Here is a 19,189-nt window from a genome sequence, read left to right as displayed (position 1 = left end):
GACTTTTCGAAATTCCACCCCTAAGTGGGTTAAATAGGGGATGAAAGTTTGTATGAAAGTCCGTCATTTTTCAAGTTATTTGGATGAAAATTAGTATTTGGGTATTCGGTCACTAATGAAGAAATACGTGTTCCAGGATTTTTGGAAATTCATCCCTCACCTCGATTTTCTAAATTCCACCCGAGCGAAGCCGGGGCGGGTCAGCTAGTTACTTATAAAGTAGGTATTTAAAAAACATTTTAATGTTAAATTTATGTTATGTGTGTATGTCGTCATAGAAAACCCATTTTTAAGGATATCATCAGTGTGAGTACTTTATACTAAGTATGTAGAAATAATTGTATGTATTTCTGAGTTAAGATATTTTGACTAAATTAAATTACACATAATACCTACTAAACCGTAGCCGATAGCCAATTTCTTAACAGGTAGTTCTGTTGAAAATAACATCGAATAAATTAATATGTCATAAAAGCTATAATTAAAATAAATTTAAATGAATACTCTTTTGGTAAAAGTCCGAAAAGAGTATTCATTTAAATTCATTTTTGCTTCTTGATTTCTGGAATGTAGAGTTTTGAAAAATAAATTTAATTTATTTTTAATTTATTTAGCTTAATGGAAACGAACAATTACATGAATAGTTAGTAAGTACATATTATATAAAACACTTAAAAAACACAATAAATTAGGATTTTATTAACTTGTTCAAAATATTAAATTAACGGTGGTATTAATTTTAATCATATTATTTATCCTTATATTTTTGCGGTTACCACTTACATTTTCATTCGAGATAATCAAAGTAAGTAATAATGCTCCGTTGTGATATTGACCCACATTCTGATTTTCGAAAGAGAAAACGTGATGCATATTGGACACTACAACATCAACATTAGCATCCATACCATCTTGTTTATAAGTGACAGCTTAATATAATTGATTGTTAGCGAAAACAAGGTTGTTTCATGTAATTGCTTTGTTTTTAGGGTTCCGTACCTCAAAAGGAAAAAGGAACCCTTCTAGGATCACTTCATTGACTGTCTGTCTGTCTGTCCATCTGCTGTGTTTGTCAAGAAAACCTAAAGGGTACTTCCCGTTGACCTAGAATTATGAAATTTATCAGGTAGGTGAAATACCACAAATTCACGGTTTTCGGATTTATTCCTGTACTTGTGCTACAAGACCTACCTAGGTAGGTATTTTCAATTTTCAAAGTAAGTAACTATACCAAGTGGGATATCATATGAAATTGCTTTACCTGTACCTACATTCTAAAACAGATTTTAATTTATTTTTATGCATGATAGTTTTTGATTTATCGTGCAAAATGTCGAAAAAAATACCCGAGTACGGAATTCTCGGTGACTCGTCCTTTAAGTTAACTGAATTGAAAGCTGAAGAAATTTTAGTTATTTTTCATCGAGTAGAAAAGTAGCAAGTCCTCTAAAGTCCTTGCTAGACAGGAACAGTTTTCTCTTTTATTGTAATAATGGGTTAAAATATACGCAAGGTCGTTCTCATAAGTTGAACCAAGGTGCAAGTCATTTTAGACGAGACATACCCATACAACGTTTGAGGTCACATACCTACCTACTGATATTCTCTCTAACGGAATGCCTTTTCAGTTACCTAGTATTGGCATATTCTGTGTGCGTACGTGCAACACTTTGGCATTACTTGTGGTGGTTTGCCAAGAAGCGATTCGCGAGGTTGTATTCTAGGGCAACACAATTTTGCGAGTGTTTTACTTTATTTATTCTTTGCGCTAAATAATACGATGCAGTTTACGATTTAATATCTTCTTATACTTCAAGGTAGACACCTTTGTACTGAAAGTTAAGGTTAACTCTTAGACTGATTTTACGTGAACCTATAAAATTATTTTTGTCATTATGAGTAGCTATATAATGTATCACATCTCAATCTGAATCAATAGGTACGAATCTTAAAAACAGAACTTTATAATGAACTAGAATATTATTGTAGAATACTAATTTAATTACATAGTAGGTAAGTAGGTATGCCCGCTGGATCTGTGATTGACGACGTGCTTTTGAAGCAACTTGATTATCGCCATTTTGGCGCTGATAGCAGCAGTGAGCGTCATGTGAGCGTATTGTGAACAAAGAAGTTGGAAGTACTACTACGTAGTACACCGAAATGTTAGCGATGAGAAATCTGTCAACACGGTGACTATTTAACACAAAGTGTCATTTTTAATTCCTGGGACGTTCGGTGGGGCGCTTCGAATCAGCAGAAAAAAGATTGTCATTTTATGTATGGCAAAACATACCTAGCGCAGGTATTATGTAAATAGTAAGTAATATGTAATATTATATGTAGATATGAATAATCTGGTTTGTATATAAAAAGCTATTTTCTGGTGAGAGGCTTTAGCTACGATTAGTTACAACTCCACTGCCAAATAACATAACGATTCAATTCGGTGTTATTAAGAAACTGTTTGGAAGTAATGGTCTCTTAAAGTGACATATAACCTTACCATCTTAACTTCATCAGTTACTTTTAGATGAAACTGTACCTAGCCGAGCGCAAACCTGTCACCAATAAAGAAACTGCCGTTATCTTTTGTGTCTATACTATCGAAATTTTAATATTAACCGACATAATTTATAGATTATCTCGACTTAGTGGCCTGATCGTGTCGCCAGAGTTGGCGGCATGCGGCGAGCTTTGCCCGCTAACGGTACCTCGTACCCGCGCCGATTGGCCCTGCATCGCAGACCTTGTCTCCGCAATCCAATACATCTTATACTGTTATTAAATTTATGCGTGTATCTATCCGATGGTACTTTCACCCGTTCGTTACAATCGTAAGCATCCATCACGACGATGGTATCGATATCTCGTTTTGTGTCATCATCGTCATCGTTATCATTCGACATCGACATAGATATCTTGTAGGGACTTCCATACGTCAAGGTCTTGTGTCGCCTGAATCTAGCAGCTTCCTGCGACACGTTTAGTATCGTCTGATTCTCTACCTATCTACTCGGGGTTTTCCAACACTGCACTATCTAGAACTATCTGGCCTGCCCATTGCCACTTCAGTTTATGTAGGCTACTCTGGTTCGCCTACGGATCTCCTCATTTCTGATTTGATTACGTACAGAAATTTCAAGCAAAGCTCTCTCCATCGCCCGCTAAAATGACTCTGAGCTTTCTTATGAGGCCTATAGTCAGCGACCATGTTTCGGAATTCTTGGATTCATGTCGTTTTGTGTTCCAACATTTATTTTAACACCAACAGGCTACAAGAAACTGTGCTTTATGTTCCCAACCGATTAAAGTTGCATGCCTGTGTCTTTTGAAGTTAATAGGCATCGGTGCGTCTGTGCAGGTAATTAAATAGTTAGTTGGAAAGCCTGCGAAATCGCGATAATGCGGCTATGGTTCTGCGAGCCAGTCGGACGCGTTTCGACGCATAGATTCCTCGTGTAAGAGGCGGAAGCGGTGAGAAGGGCCTTGATCTTGTGCTCGTGGCATTCATGTGAACATATTTATGCAGAAATGTACAAGAAATACATGTCGCGAAGTGGCAAAGAGCTCGACGTTGTGACAATAGAGCGTTCGACCCTATTCGCACGCTCGTCCCTTTCTCGACTTATTGACTAGTTGGCTGCCCCGCTTATAAGAGGCTATTTAACTATTTACACATACAATATATTCTACATATTAGTTCAAACAAAATTCCACTCTAATGTAACTCTAATTATAAATTGTAATTAGTAGATATGTGAACCTACTCAAACTGAATAATAACCGGTATGAATATCTACAGTTATGTTAATATCAATCTTTATGATTAAAAAAAACCGGCCAAGTACGAGTCAGGCTCGCGCAACGAGGGTTCCGTAGTACAGTCGTATTTTTTCAACATTTTGCATGATAATTCAAAAACAATGATGCATAAAAATAAATAATAATCTGTTTTAGAATGCACAGGTGAAACCCTTTCATATGATACCCCACTTGATATAGTTATCTTACTTCGAAAATTAAAAATACTAATTATTAGTTCATGACCCCAACGTAATTTTTTTTTGTGTGATGTAACCATAAATTCACAGTTTTCAGATTTTACCCCAATGTCTGCTATAGGACCTACCTACCTGCCTGCCAAATTTCATGATTCTAGGTCAACGGGAAGTACCCTGTAGGTTTCTTGACAGACCGACAGACAGACAGACATACAGACAACAAAGTGATCCTATAAGGGTTCCGTTTTTCCTTTTGAGGTACGGAACCCGAAAAATGGCTTTCGTACTATTATAATTATGATAATTTATGACTATCGTTTCGGTGAATGATAATAATAATAATTGGCTTAGTTTGGAGATTTAATTAATTAACATAATCTGCTATGCGTGAAGTTCGAGCATAGACGTTAGGCTGTTTGGGATAATCTTTACTGTACGTTGTTTGAGCTTTTCCGTAGAGGAGTTGTCGGTAGAAGACAATACTACATTTAGGACACTACTTATATCCCATTTCTTGCACGTACGTAGTAACTTATTAGGACAAAACTGATACATTTGCTATAGGTAGGTACCTACCTACAATTACGCGTTGCTCTTCCATAGAACTTATCTTGGTTTTATGGAGTAGAAGTGAATAAAATATTTTATACTAGACTAGCTTTTTTAGTTCGCGACTTCATTCACGTCCCGTGTAGCCTACCTACTTCTTGTAAGCCTACCCCTCTACCTTACTGTGAAAGTCTCTTTAACTTTCCCTTCCCTTTTCTAAAATCCTGAAAAACCTACCTATTTCTTTATTTTTAATCCACCTTAGGGGTTGAATTTTAAAATATCCTTTCCTAGCGGTTGCCTACGTATGTATATACCTATTACCTGTATATGTATCTAAATTTCAGCCCGATCCATCCCGTGGTTTGAGGTATGTACTGATACCAAACCACGTAAGAGTCAGTAAGTCACCTTTTCCTTATTTATATTACGTGTTCGTAAAGATGATTCCCGCAACTTTGCCCGCACGGATTTAGGTTTTTAGAAATCCACCGCGAAAACGTAACAGACAGACTCGCTTTCGCATTTATAATATTAATATGGATAGTTACTTTACTTGAATAGTTTATCGATTGGAAAGCACGTAGATACAATGTTAATTTAAGCCTAGCTATACACGTCTGGTGGAACAAGTCACTCCTCGACTGATGTAAATTAGAAATATGTACCTAGTGGTGCACTGCAGTAGCGTATGCCCCGCCCTTGTAGTTTATCACTAAGGGGTAGTTCATATTATCGAGATAATTGTTTTTCGATATCAATGCAAGTTAATTTGAATTTAGGAGAATATTAAAGTTTCATATTTCTTAATAGATGATGCCCGCGACTTCGTCCGTGTGGATTTAGGTTTTTAAAAGTCTCGTGGAAACTCTTTGATTTCCGGGATAAAAAGTAGTTTATGTGTCTATGATGCAAGCTGTGTCTGTACTAATTTAGTTTTTGAAAATATCTTGGAAGTTCATCGATTTTCCGGGATAAACGGATGGGCCGTGTAAAGGTAACAGACAGATAGATACTTTTGCATTTATAGAATGGATATTAATATGGATTTCAAGTAAAGTTCATCTCCATTTTTTGTCAAATTAATCGAAATATACTAGTCTTATATTGGCATGAAAACGCGAATAACACTGACACAGAATGCACAAATTCTTATTACTAATAGGTACCTACATTAGTAGGCTACAAGATTGATGTTACATTAAAGTGTTACGATCGGCTAACCTGAGAAAAATATGTATTAACAATAGCTCATTTATTAAAAGCAAACACAAAATTAATGTGTATAATATATTTGTTTGTTTTAATAAATTCTTGTTATTTTGTACGAGATTTACACGACAATCATTTTATGCGAATAAGCCTGGTAGTTTTGAGTTCATACAGCAGCTCTTGGCTTTTTTAAAGATTAAAAAACATATTGAACATTTTGAAAAAAAAAACAAACATGTTTTTAATCTGTCGAAAGTGGAAATATCATTATTTGCACATACTCGAAATATATTCTGGGTCTCATTATATTATACACTCTGGGAACCGCATATGCGCAGAGTGTAGACGAGAGACTATTGTCCGCGGAGGACAAAATATATGGATGACTAAGAACTGCATCACCACGCACGCGGTGTTAGTACTAGTACGGTGAAATACCGTAGTAAAAGACTTTTGTCCTCTGCGGACCATTGTACCTCGTCTGCGCAGGCCTTCATAGTGGTGTTAAAAACTGCGGACTGTATAAACATTTGCACAAAGAAATGTAATAAATTTATTGCTGCAACGGTACAAAGCATGTTTTAAAGATATATTAGGTATATACTTATTACTTATATATTATGTATCTACAAGGATTTAGCAAGAATGTAACCGTACGTTGTCGGACAGAACATGTAGTGTGGGAGCAAACATATTTTTTGTTGAGGATCTGCAGATACTTGCTACGAAGGGTTGTCAGTTTATAGGGTAAGTAAAATTTATTTGATCAAAGTCACATGCTCCATTTTGTAATCTTCGATATATCTAAACTACCGACTCACCCCGGCTTCGCACGGGTGCAACGGGACTAATGTAGTATCAGTACGTGGTTATTTTGTTACATTTCAAAAGAGTAAAACAGCATTTTCGATGAAAGCTCTCAGTCGACTTGATTTCTTCCGACATTTTGAACAAATATCGTCATATTTTAACAAATTAACACAATTAAATATTAAACTATAGGTACGTATACACCTTCTCTTGAATCACTCTATCTATTAATGAAACCCACATTTAAATCCGTTTCTTAGTTTAAAAGATATAAGCGTACATAGGGACAGACGGCTAGAAGCGACTTGTTTCATATTATGTAGGACAGATAAGTCAATAAGCTATCTGTGATATGTACAGAAGCGGTCAACTGTAAAAAATACATTTTTTTATACATGTATTTTATATGCAGTGTATAGTAGGTACACATAACTACCTTGTGGATTACCTATGTAGTCCACAAGGTAGTTATGTATACGGAATAAGATATTCAGGTCTATAATGCTGCCGTCCTATATCTAAAAACGACTTTATGCAGTTAGCCAACTAAAAAAAGACGTAATTAAGTGATCGCCACAGCCCACAAGACATAAAAATATAACTGAGATTGTTTATTACAGTTATATCGACAGCATACAATAGGAGGGTACATAATTATAAATATATAAGTATCTAATTATTTTTAATTAATAATAATTGAAGTAATTAACTCGTCATCAATCTTCATATACCCATATGGTATAGTCTACCCAAAAATTGGAGTTCTCTCTTCTAAATTACCACTTTTATTATTCTTAAGATTAATGGAAGGGAAAATTGACAGCCCTACGTGATAGGTAATGAAGAACGACGCAACGCAATATTCTTCGAAGTGTCGCCCTCTAACGGTAACTTTGTGCTGGACTTTTACATTTCAGTGCCTTATTACGCATTTTTATAAGCAACGGACTTCTTCTTACTGAGGTATATAAAGTTAATTGTCATAAGTTTATCTACTTTCTCTGTTTTATAATCCATCCAATATTAAAATATTATATTATAGGAAAAGTGTGTTCATGTGCATCCCTGAGATGCAAGCTATCTCTACTTATACCCATTTTCGTCAAAATCTATTAAACGGATGGGGAAAAGCTAGCAGACAGACGGAGAGACACACTTTCGCATTACCGATATGGATTTCATCGAGGAAAAGAATGGAAGAGATTCCTAAAAATAACATTTACTAAAGTAGTAATTTATTAATAAACATAATCAATATGTGACGTTAAACCTATAATACCTAGGTAGGTATATATAATATACGAACGAGATAATAAAATGAAATGTTGGTTCGGAATGTAAACTTATTATTGAAGCAGTATAGCTATACCTTTACATTATTTCGACACCTCCCACGTAAGTTGTTGTATCCCCAAAACCGCAACTTTTCAGTAGAGCGTTTTAAAGATACAAATTTAAATTAAAGCTTCATTTTTCAATATTTTTTTGTGAAATTCGGTAAATGGTTATATTTTACAGTACTTTTAACTATTCTGAAAAATACTTTATAAAAATACTTCAAATTTCTGAGATTTTGTTCATACAACATTTTACGTGGTGTTTCATCTTTGGAAAATGTTGTATGTGATACTTACAACAACTTACAGGGGAAAACAAGGGCTTAATGTCATTGTATGTGTTAATTACAACAGTGTACGTTGCTTAAATTATAAAAATAGTATTGTATGTGTGATACTATTCATCATTTTCAACCAATAGAAGTCTTCTGCTGGACATAGGTCTCTTGTAGAGACTTTTACTCGCCACGCTCTTGCGTCTCCTGAATCCAGCGGCTCCCTGAGACTCATTCGATATCATTTGTCTACATAGTGTGGGTCTGCCAACGCTGCGCTTTCTGGTGTGAGGTTTAAGTACTTTAGGACCCCAACGTCTATGAGTCCTTTGAATTATGTGCCCCGGCCATTGCCACTTCAGCTTCCCAAACCGTTCATGTCGGGTACTCTGGCTTTTGGACAAATATCCTCATTCCAGATTTGATCACGTAGAGAAACTTCAAGTATAGCTGTCTCCATCACCCACTTAGTGACTCTGAACTTTCTTATGTGTCAAATCTCAAATCCATAATATTATGTCATCACTGGCAACATGCGCTGTTCGAAGACTTTAGTTTCCGTACGCTGCCTAGCTGAATTGGACTCGGTGGCTGATCTGTTTCTCGAAATTGGACTTACCTAACTTGGTTGTGTGTCCCAGTTTTACACACTCTTCTATAATTTTTAGCAAAGAGCTCTCAACGACTAATGGGTGGGCCGAAACATAGGTATTAGACATGCTTTTCGTCTTAGTCATGTTCATTTTCAGGCCCACTTGTTATGAAACTTTAATAAGGTCACTGTGCAGTACATCCGGTTTCCCAGTCTCTGCGATAACAACTATGTCATCGAAAAATCGAAGGTGAGTAGCTATTAATGTTAATGCCAAGTTAATTCCAATCCAGAAGCTTAAAGACGTGTTCTAAAGTAGCAGTAAAGAGCTTCGGAGAGTTGTGTCTCCCGTTAAGTGTTACTCGTCTGGCCCTGTATGTGGACTGACATGGTGGTGTTTTTATACAGGTACCTACTTCAGCATTTGTATGTACCGGTAGTCAATCCGGAATCTCAATAGCGACCTTAATACAGCCCAAATTTCCACTGAATCGAAAGCTTTCTCAAAGTTCACAAACGCTTAGCAAAGTGGCCGATTATAGTCTTCAGTTATATGTATAAAATGTTGCAGCTTCTGAATGTGATCTATGGTGCTTAAGCTGTTTGAGAATCAAGCTTGTTCAGGATGCTGAAAGTCGTCGAACCTGTAAGACTGACTTACGATAACAACAGCTTGTAGACATGTCTCTAAAGCGAAATGGTTCTTCTTGAGTAATGTTTAACTTGGTAATTACAGTATGCAATAAACCAAATTAACTTCAATATAAGATTCACTATTAATTCGCACACCAGAAGGTACCTAGTAGAATGTGTAAGGTGACTCAATTAATACAAAAACTGCTTCTGTATGCAAATTCCAGTGAATAAACTATTATTTATTAAGGAGTTATCGCCTTTTTTAAAGAACAGGACCGTTACACTACAAACAAACCATCTTTTAAAATTTAGAAAATAAAATAATAAGAATCACTACGCTCCTGTGCCATGCTCTTATATTTTGCCAATATTTTTAAGCTCCTGCTCCACTCTATGATATCTTTCTTCTTCTGAGTCGTTCACTCTTGACAAAGTGTTCGTGGCTATGAATTTTTCACTGATGCTCGTGCGATCTCCCTCCAGTGACTTCTGTTGATGGCATTATGTGCACACGTGGAGACAGGCATGTTTGTTGCGGAGTGGATTAAGTCTGTCCACCTAGTTGGGGAACGCTCACGTGGCCGTGTGCCCTCCACCTGACCTTATACCACGAGGTATTCGATGGTACCACTCTTCCTCGTAATGTGCCCAAAGAACTTGGTATGGTATCTTTAATCCGGCGTTAAAGTTCCGAAGTTGCGTGTTTGTGTATCAGAGATCTACCGGTAGGCAAATGCATCTGCTCTAGATTGTAGTCTCATTTGTTGTCTTTTTTCCATGAGCTTGAGAGTATGGTCATAGAAATTATTTATTATTTTCGGACGATAGGTCGTAAAGAAAGTCTCAACCACCTGGACAGTCTCTACCAACTTATTATTGGCAAGGTAGGCTCTGAAATAATACAATATTGTGTTGATTTTTTGTTACTTACATGATATCCTAGTGGTATTATTAGCGAGTACTTATTTCACTATCTATCATAGGTTTACATCGTCATCAAACTAAACTTTAGCTTAGTTTTACTGGCGTACAATGTTGTATGTAAGAAAAAAAAAATGTCATAGCAACGTAAAATATAGCATGTGATCATACAATAAAATTTTGAGTAACAAATACCGATATAAAATGTTGTATGTATTACTTAACACAAAAATTATTATAATTCTGCAACGTAAACGGTTGTATGTCAATATACAACACAGTTTTTGGGTATCCTCAACGACGTAAATTGTTGTAAGTCATCTATACAATAGTTTAGCTTGGCATCACTATTAATAAAGTAAAATATGATAATAGAATAAAAAAATGCGTAGACAACCGAGATATATCGGAGACTTGACTCACAAACCTGGTGTTTGAAATCCGGCGTGATCTGTTGTATGTGTTACATACAAGGCGCAAATGCGTGACCTCGTCCTACGTAAAACGTTGTAAAGGTCGATGTGATGTTTTACGTCGTCGTCGTTTGAAAAATACAACATTATACGTCTCATAAGTACCTTAAAAAATAGCATTTTTAGCATTTTTTAAATTTGAATGTGTAAAATAGATAAAAATAGGCATTGTTATGTAAAAAACGCAAAATGCCAATTTTGTGGCTTACAACAACTTACGTGGGAGGTGTCGATTTATAAGATGGTTTAAAAGATAAGAAGCAGTATCATATAAACAACAATAACAGACCACAACATATTATAAAAATGATAATAGCAAAGTTAGGTAGATAGGTATGCACTTATGTGTACTTTAGAATTGTTTAGAAAGTATACTTAGTTACCTGGAAATACAATAGGAAATACCTATCATGAATTGCAAGAACTGTACTTAATTAAAAAACGGATAAAATATTTATCAAAAGTATAGCTGTTGTACGGTGATACAAATTATCCAGACACGAAGCAACCAATAATAAGTCTAATAAAGGTATATAGGACAAAGGCTATTATTTAAATTGAAAGTAAATAAAACATACAGCTACCTACTAGTTTCTAAATGAACATAATATGTCAAGAGTTACTAATAAACTGAATTAAAAATTTATAAAATACTAGCTGACCCGGCGAACTTCGTACCACCTAACAGTCGATTCTTTTTTTTTTTTTTAATAACTACTTTAAATTTTTCTCTCCGTAAGACCCATCCTCGTACTTCAAGGAAAATTATAAAAAAAGAATAAGCGAAATCGGTACAGCTGTGCTCGACATTTGCGATCAGCAACACATTCAGCGATTCATTTTTATATATAGAAAAAGATTAATCAGAGTTTTATAATGGGACGAATCTATATAGAATGTATATTGTAGGTAAGTATTAATTTAATTTAGTTGTGAATGTAATTGAAAAATATGAGATCTCAAAATAAATGATCAATCTTTATTAAACGAAGGGACTTATATCTGGAATTGTAGATACCTAAGCATTATTTATAATGGCAGTTTAATAGACAAGAAGCTGTATAATAAACCAGTGAACAACAGACCATAGATATAAAAAAAGCAACTGGCAGTACAGGCAATAGTGGCTATTTATATCTAGAGGCGGACAAAAAGGGAAGGTTGCTCGATCAATGTTATACGTGTACTGAACTAGGAATACCGGTATTCTGTATAAGGTATTTTATAATAGCATGGTAATATTATGTATGCCACACCGATATGAAAATCGTAAAATGCGTTTTACTTACTGCGAGTACATTAATGGGTCCTTATTCTAAATTATAAGGATATGCTAATCAACAAAGTTATTTGTATCGCTATTGCGCATACCTGCATATTTAATGATAGTTGGCATGTATTTATTGAGCATGTGTTTATTTACGATGATAGATTTGTCGTAAATAAACACATTTTACAAAGACTTAAATATTTATTGAGTTGTAGAAATGAAAGAAATTGTAAACCATTTTCTTAAGGCAGTGGTCCGACCGCCGCGCCGGCGAGAAAACGACTAACTATCGGCGATTTTATATCTCAAGAAACGCATAATAAATGTACACGAAAGAGATCATGAATAATACTTATCAAAAGTTGCTCTCTGGCTGTTCGCACTGCCGGCGACGACTCGCTTTACTAGTATTGTCGCTGCGCGACGAGCTTTCAAAACTAAACTCACTCGCTCACGATGCTCGCTCGCTTGAACACGTGTAACGTGCGCGCAGATTTGCACGGGACTGCGCGACCGTAGGCGAAAGGCACGAGTAATCGCTCGTCGCACTTGCACACTCGCTTATAGCCCAGCGACAAAACTATCGAAACTACACACTCACTTCCTGCTGATCGCCAACTCGTTTAAGTTTCTAGGTCTACTCGTTTCTCGTTCATCGTCGGCGGTCATACCACTGCCTAAAACTAATAAATGCCATTCCATAAAAGCAATTTATTGTTACCTAACCAACCACAGCAGAAATAAATGATTTGTTTGATAAAAAATTAGGTACTTAAATTTATTAAATACGAACAGTCAAACCTGGTTATTCTCATACAGAGCTTTCTTGCAATAATTTTGTTATTATTTGCGACTAAACCGACAAACAAACTGAATAATTTTATATTATTGTGTGATTAAGGATGAAAAATCGTTGTTATACGCGTTTACACGCGCGCCGGGCGGCATTTACAAACGTCCACAACACATTAGGGCATTTCCTTATTACCGCTCGTGCAGTCTGGTAAAAATATCAAAAGAATCTTACGGTGAGTTTGTTTGTGGTTGTATTGAGTTTGCCATAACGAGTAAGACCATTCTCACATCGAAGACACGGGAAAAGAAGTAGACAAATCATTTTTTGTTTTATCTGGGGTATCTGCAGCACACGAGTAGATAAGAATATCTAGTCATGTGTCTGCAGTATCTCTCAAGTAAAAAAACTGGCCAAGTGCGAGTCAGACTCGCGCACCGAGGGTTGCATACTCGAGTATTATTTCGACATTTTGCACGATAAATCAAAAACGATTATGCATAAAAGTAAATAAAAATCTGTTTTAGAATGTACAAGTAAAGCCATTTCATATGATATGGCTACTTGGTATAGTTAGTTATCTTACTTAGAAATTTGAAAAAACTAATTATTTGTTCACAAATTCATGGTTTTGGATTTTTTTAACTTGTGTTGTAAGACAGGTAGGTAGGTAGGCAGGCTACCTGTCGAATTTTATGATTCTAGATCAACGGTAAATATAGGTTTTACTTAGGTTTTCTTGATAGACATGAAGACGGACAGACAGACAACGAAGTGATCCTATAAGGGTTCCTTTTTTCTTTTTAGGTACGGAATCCTAAAAATATCTCAGCAGTTATGCGGCGTACGAGATACCAATCACGATAGAGCCTAATAAAGCACATCAGAAGTACCAGACTAATGGTCTGATTTCAGTTCATAAATCCGTATTTACTCAGTTCTTAAAATAGGTACACTCAAATATTATGGTTTAAGCAAATCAGGTTTTACTGAAGGTATCACTCTTAAAACGACGTAGGTATGTATTTTCTTTGTATCTTTTAAGGTCAAGGTGTCCTCTTGAGAGCTTTTAGGCCCGTTTAGTGATAAAACTTGGAGCCCGGTGGGTTCCCTTTAAATTTAACGGGTATCTGTAGGCAAAAGCCTGTAAAAGCGTTGAAAGGGACATTTTAAGAGGTATGATTTTTTTTGGGTTTTTAAGGGCTTCAAACAAAACCTGCATGAAATCGAAATATAGCAATAACGGCATGATATTAAGATAAAGAAAACATTTTTCTGTGAGTGCGACAGAGGCTACATAGGTACTAAGTTTGATTACATTATAGCTACAGAATTTGCGCTATAAAATAATTATAAATTGGAAATGCATGGATCAAAAAATTTGAAATTAACCTGATAATCCAACCGATATGTAAAATTTTGGCTGGAGTGGCATCACTTCTTAATGGCCATCCATAATAAATATTTTTAAAGGTCTAACGGTCTGAACACATGTGTTAGTCTGAGTATGTCCGACTAGTTTGAATCTTAGTTAGACTTTTAAAAGTACATATTAATAAGAATATCATTGTCAAATCCTCTATGTAGATGAACGTTGGATACGGCACATCATAAAAACAATTTTATTTAAGTCTACACTCAGGGGTTTTTAGGGAATTTAGGGGGATTTTTTTGCAGTAGTCGGCAGCACTGCGCCCATCAGACTTCGCGGTACTGTTGCTATTTGCTGTAGAGTATATCATAGTCACAGTCAGTAAGAATAAACCTTACTGTGATGTAGTAGATGCTAAATAGTGGTTACCTATAGAGTTATAGAAAACGTGTAAAAACTAAACCGTGATAACATTAATTATCAAAAAAACCTGTTTTCAACAGAAATGTATTTAGTATGGTTATATAGTTAAATTGCGTTAAAACGCGTGTTTCACTTATTACGTTTTTTATTTTAATTGCACCTTAATTGCTGTGAGATTAGACATACTCGTTAACACCACATACCTATTGTGGGTTCCACAGAACACCTGTTCAAAAGTCACACGAAGTTTTTTTAAGCGATCATCTTTCAAGACAGAAACAGTAAAGAAGTGAGACATAAATGTTTTAATAGTAAAAATAGTAAAAAAAAATTAATTGATGTTAAATTATAATTTACTTTTGTTTGTTATGATAATGCGCAAAAATTATCTTCGTGAAAGATACAAAAAAAAATCAAGACTTTCGTAGTCTTATTTTTTGTTTCTAGATAAAAATTATTTGTATTGAAAGCGATTCCAATGGAAGTCGCAACTCGAAGTACACCTAAACCTGCCTACTTGCCGAATAATGATAAAAAACTTGTTTTACGAGCTAAGGCAGCACCTCTATCTCCTTACTTTTTCTCAAGTTTGGAAGGATAAAAGTGATGATAGGAAGCTAGAGGTAACTATATACCTACTTCATTAGCTGTTATGAATATTAGGTAGGTACATTTAAAATTCACTGTATAGAGGATTGGCAATCACCGTTACGAAATAAAAATCCGCTTTAGTTTTTCTGTTGTCGGTAACTTAATTTAGTATTTAAAAATCATTTTTTGGTCAATTTCTATCCTAGTGTATTTATCGTTTCACCTGAATTCTATCCCATAAGTATTTTGCATTCTTTCAGTATATGAACCTTACCTAAGTGCAGAAAGAAATAAGTAAGTAATTATTAGAGTAATCTGACGCGAGGGATTGAGGATATTCATCTCAACAAAAACTCATTCAGTTTGCATTGACTTTCACTCCTTAAAAGGTTTTAAAGAATTGAAAAGGTTAAAAGAGTCATGCATTGTTTGCCTTCACTATGAAGAAACTTTGATCCAATATCGACTATCGATGTAACTGAATATAATCGTGAAGGTTTTCCGGCGAGCGAGCGACGGGCGGCTTAACCTGCGCGAGCGCATGCGGAGGGAGGGTGGAAGGGCGAGAGGGGGTCACGACGTGGTTAACCTAGGTTACACCACGCTCTAAAATGCAGACTTTCGCGCGTCACTTCGAATTCCCAGTAATTTTTTGGCACGTGTTTTGGCGGTATGCTGACACCGAAATGTCTTTTTCGATTTCTTTTCGTATTGTACCTACCTATATAATAAAGAAAAGCAAAAACTCTGTCTATTATTTTGGAAAGGTACTTACATTCACAAAAATGTAGTGGGTGAATACGTGCCAATGTTATTGGAGCAATGTCAAAATGCAAGTAGGTTAGGTGTGCAAAAAGTACGGTCTAGTACCTATCTAGTTCCTCTTTTTTGACCTGTGATGAGTTTTTTCCGACTTTATAGGTATTCCGTTCCGATTTTCAGTTTGGGATTTGTTTTAACATTATAACGCTATTTCTCTAGGCTATACCTACTAATATAATAAAACTGTAACTGGACGATTCCTGGACATAGGTCCTGGTATATTTTAAAAATTTGAATCCCCCACTGAAAATTGAGTAAATTTGAATCATAAGAAGCCGCAGTATTATCTATCGATTTAGATTTCAAAAATTAAAAAAAAAATTGTCGATGTTACTCCGTAACTCCAGCAAAAGGCCAATTTTCACAAGTTTTTTTAGAAAGGTTGCAATGTCAGGTTGTTTCATGTAAAGGTGAAGATCTGATGAATAGTTTCGGAGATAGAGAACGGAACTCCTCAAAGTTACTCCTCCAAAAATAGATACCTATGCCTAATAAGTAAACACACACCTACATTTTCATTAAATGTTACGAATAGGAAATAAGTTTTATTTCCTAGGGTTTTGATTTTGTGTTAAAAAAAATAAAAAACCTTGTCCCACGTAGACAAGTCACGAAAATAGCCGGTTAGATATAAACAACTAATGGCAATATGAGAATGTCTTTATGTATCTGCATAAATATCATTCTAATTAACGTTTTACATATTAGATAGTAGACTAGTAGGTAGTTTTAATTTGTATTATGATAAGGATAATATAATTAAAAGGTTATATTTGGTTTGATGTCCAATATTCAACAGCTTCAAGGCTTTGTCGCGTAGGATATTGGATAGGTATTTGAAATACCTAGTTAGGTATTCAGGCTTCGGTAGAGTCTGCTGGCATTCTGATTGTTGGCAGTTGCCGGACCCTGACATTTTGGTAGAGACATCGGACAGGTTTACGATGTTATTGGATTTAATTTAGCGACAAAGCAAGTGTAAATCGTTCGAGTTAATAAAGAATGCGGCTGTGAGTGTCATATTTCTTCACGGAGCCAGTAATTTATTTGTTGAGCTTATACTGACAAAATAAAACACAATGGGCCTTGTTAAACGGTTCGTATAAGAATTGATGATATGACAAGAATTATATTCGAATACTTAATAAACCTATAGATGGTTACGGTTACCTAATACCTCTAGTACGGCATATACCTACTACGTACCTAAGGTAGTTTTATTAATCGGTATTTTTATAAATGGTATAGGTACATGGTTATAAATAAATACGTAGCTGGATAAAATAAATAAAATAACTTGACTATTAATTACTAGGTAAATTAGATGAGTTACTTACGAAAAAATAGATACCTACCTAGAATAATTATAATCTACTAGCAGTTTCCCGCGACTTCGTCCGCGTAAATTTTCTGATTTCTTAAGAGATCAGTCCAGCTGGACAAAAGGCCTCACTTTAACTACTCACTCAGTCTCGCCAACAGAGAATACCTAAACGCCGATTTTCATATCTCTAACTTCAAAAACATAGGACTTTCATATTATAACCTTTCAACCCCCATTTCACCCACGCAGGAGTGGATTTTCGCAAAATATTTTTTAATTGATACTTACTTATCCTTTAAAAAGAGCCTACCTTCCTCAAGTTAGCAATAATTAAAACTGTCCCTTACAAACTTTCATCCCCTATTTTACCAAACTTAAGGGGGATTTTCCCCTCTGAGGGGAGGGGGAAGCTTGTGAGCTTAATGTCGATTTTCATACTTATAACTTCAAAAATATGGGACTTTCATATAACCTTACAACCCCCATTTTATTATTTTAGTGTTGGATTTTCGTTAAAAAATCTTAGCTGACACCTACTCTCTAGAGAGAACCTATACCTTCCAAACTTCAAGTTTAACATAAGTTTAATCCGTACCCTTATATAAATGCGAAAGTGTGTTTGTTTGTTGGTTTGTTGGTTTGTCTTTCAATCACGTCGCAACGGTGCAATGGATTGACGTGATTTTTTGCATGGGTATAGATAAAGACCTGGAGAGTGACATAGGCTACTTTTTATCCCGGAAAATCAAAGAGTTCCCACGGGATTTTTAAAAAATAGAATTTGCGGGCATCGGCTAGTATATTATAATAATGACCCCTAAGATACGGGATCTCCTAGTTTGGGGGCCAGGACTACATTTAAGTCAAAATGTAATAATTGTGGTAAATAAATATTCATATTCATTCATATTCAATAACTAAAACTTTCCCATACAAACTTTCATCCCCTACTTTACCAGCCTTAAGGGGGGATTTTTTCAACATAATTTTTACGGCATTTTGTTATCTCCAGCTAGTAACTAACATTGTTATTAAATCAAAAACCGTAATTCCGAGCGGGAGACATCGCGGTTAACTGCTAAGTATATACTTTATAAATTATAAGTATTCAGATAGAAAAACTAAAAATCGGACACGTACCTATTATAAAAAACCTGCCCGGATGAGTACAAAAAGAGGTCAAGTCCGAACCAATATTGGTTACAATATGTACTGTGTTGGTACGATTGGTCATTTATGCAAACATGTTAGTCATCCAATGAATCAATTAATTATATTGGACGCAGTGTGTTGATAACGCGTAGGGTTCTTATTAAAGACGTGACGATAACCATTATTTTCTCACTAGCACATGCTTATAATTAATTGTTGTTTCTGTATGTATTAAATTATCGATTACTACTCTTATAGTGTCAAACAAACTAATATGTAACTGATGCCCGCGACTTCGTCCTCGTGGATTTAGGTTTTTAAAAATAATGTGGGAACTCTTTGATTTTCTGGGATAAAAGTAACCTGTCACTCTCCAGGTCTTTAATCCATGCAAAAATTACGTAGATCTGTTGCTCGTGACTGAAGGACAAACCAACAAACAAACACACCCTCACATTTACAATACGGATAATGTGGGTTATACCTGTTAGAATCTACCTACTTATAAACTTTACATTACTAACAAAAAGTAGAGTAAAATTTCTCAAATATAAATTTAAATTCATATCAAAATCAGTCAAATGCGAGTCAGACTCGCACACGAAGGGTTCCGCACCATCGGCATCGTAGGGA

General features: G+C 35.3%; 2 protein-coding genes across 3 annotated transcripts in view; one reads left to right on the top strand and one right to left on the bottom strand.

Moving 5' to 3' along the window:
* Positions 1-12,554, bottom strand: part of nAChRalpha7 (nicotinic Acetylcholine Receptor alpha7) — a 60,347-nt gene extending 47,793 nt beyond the window's left edge. The window contains exon 1 of the mRNA XM_069504003.1: positions 12,432-12,554. The gene's annotated coding sequence lies outside the window, so the exon portion shown is untranslated. The remainder of the gene's footprint in view (positions 1-12,431) is intronic.
* LOC117992663 (probable serine/threonine-protein kinase nek3) overlaps positions 1-19,189 on the top strand; it is a 64,768-nt gene that overhangs the window by 22,333 nt on the left and 23,246 nt on the right. The window lies entirely within an intron of this gene.

This window comes from Maniola hyperantus, chromosome 2 (assembly GCF_902806685.2).
Source record: "Maniola hyperantus chromosome 2, iAphHyp1.2, whole genome shotgun sequence".
Classification (NCBI taxonomy): domain Eukaryota; kingdom Metazoa; phylum Arthropoda; class Insecta; order Lepidoptera; family Nymphalidae; genus Maniola; species Maniola hyperantus.
This window is presented reverse-complemented; position numbering and strand designations above follow the sequence as displayed.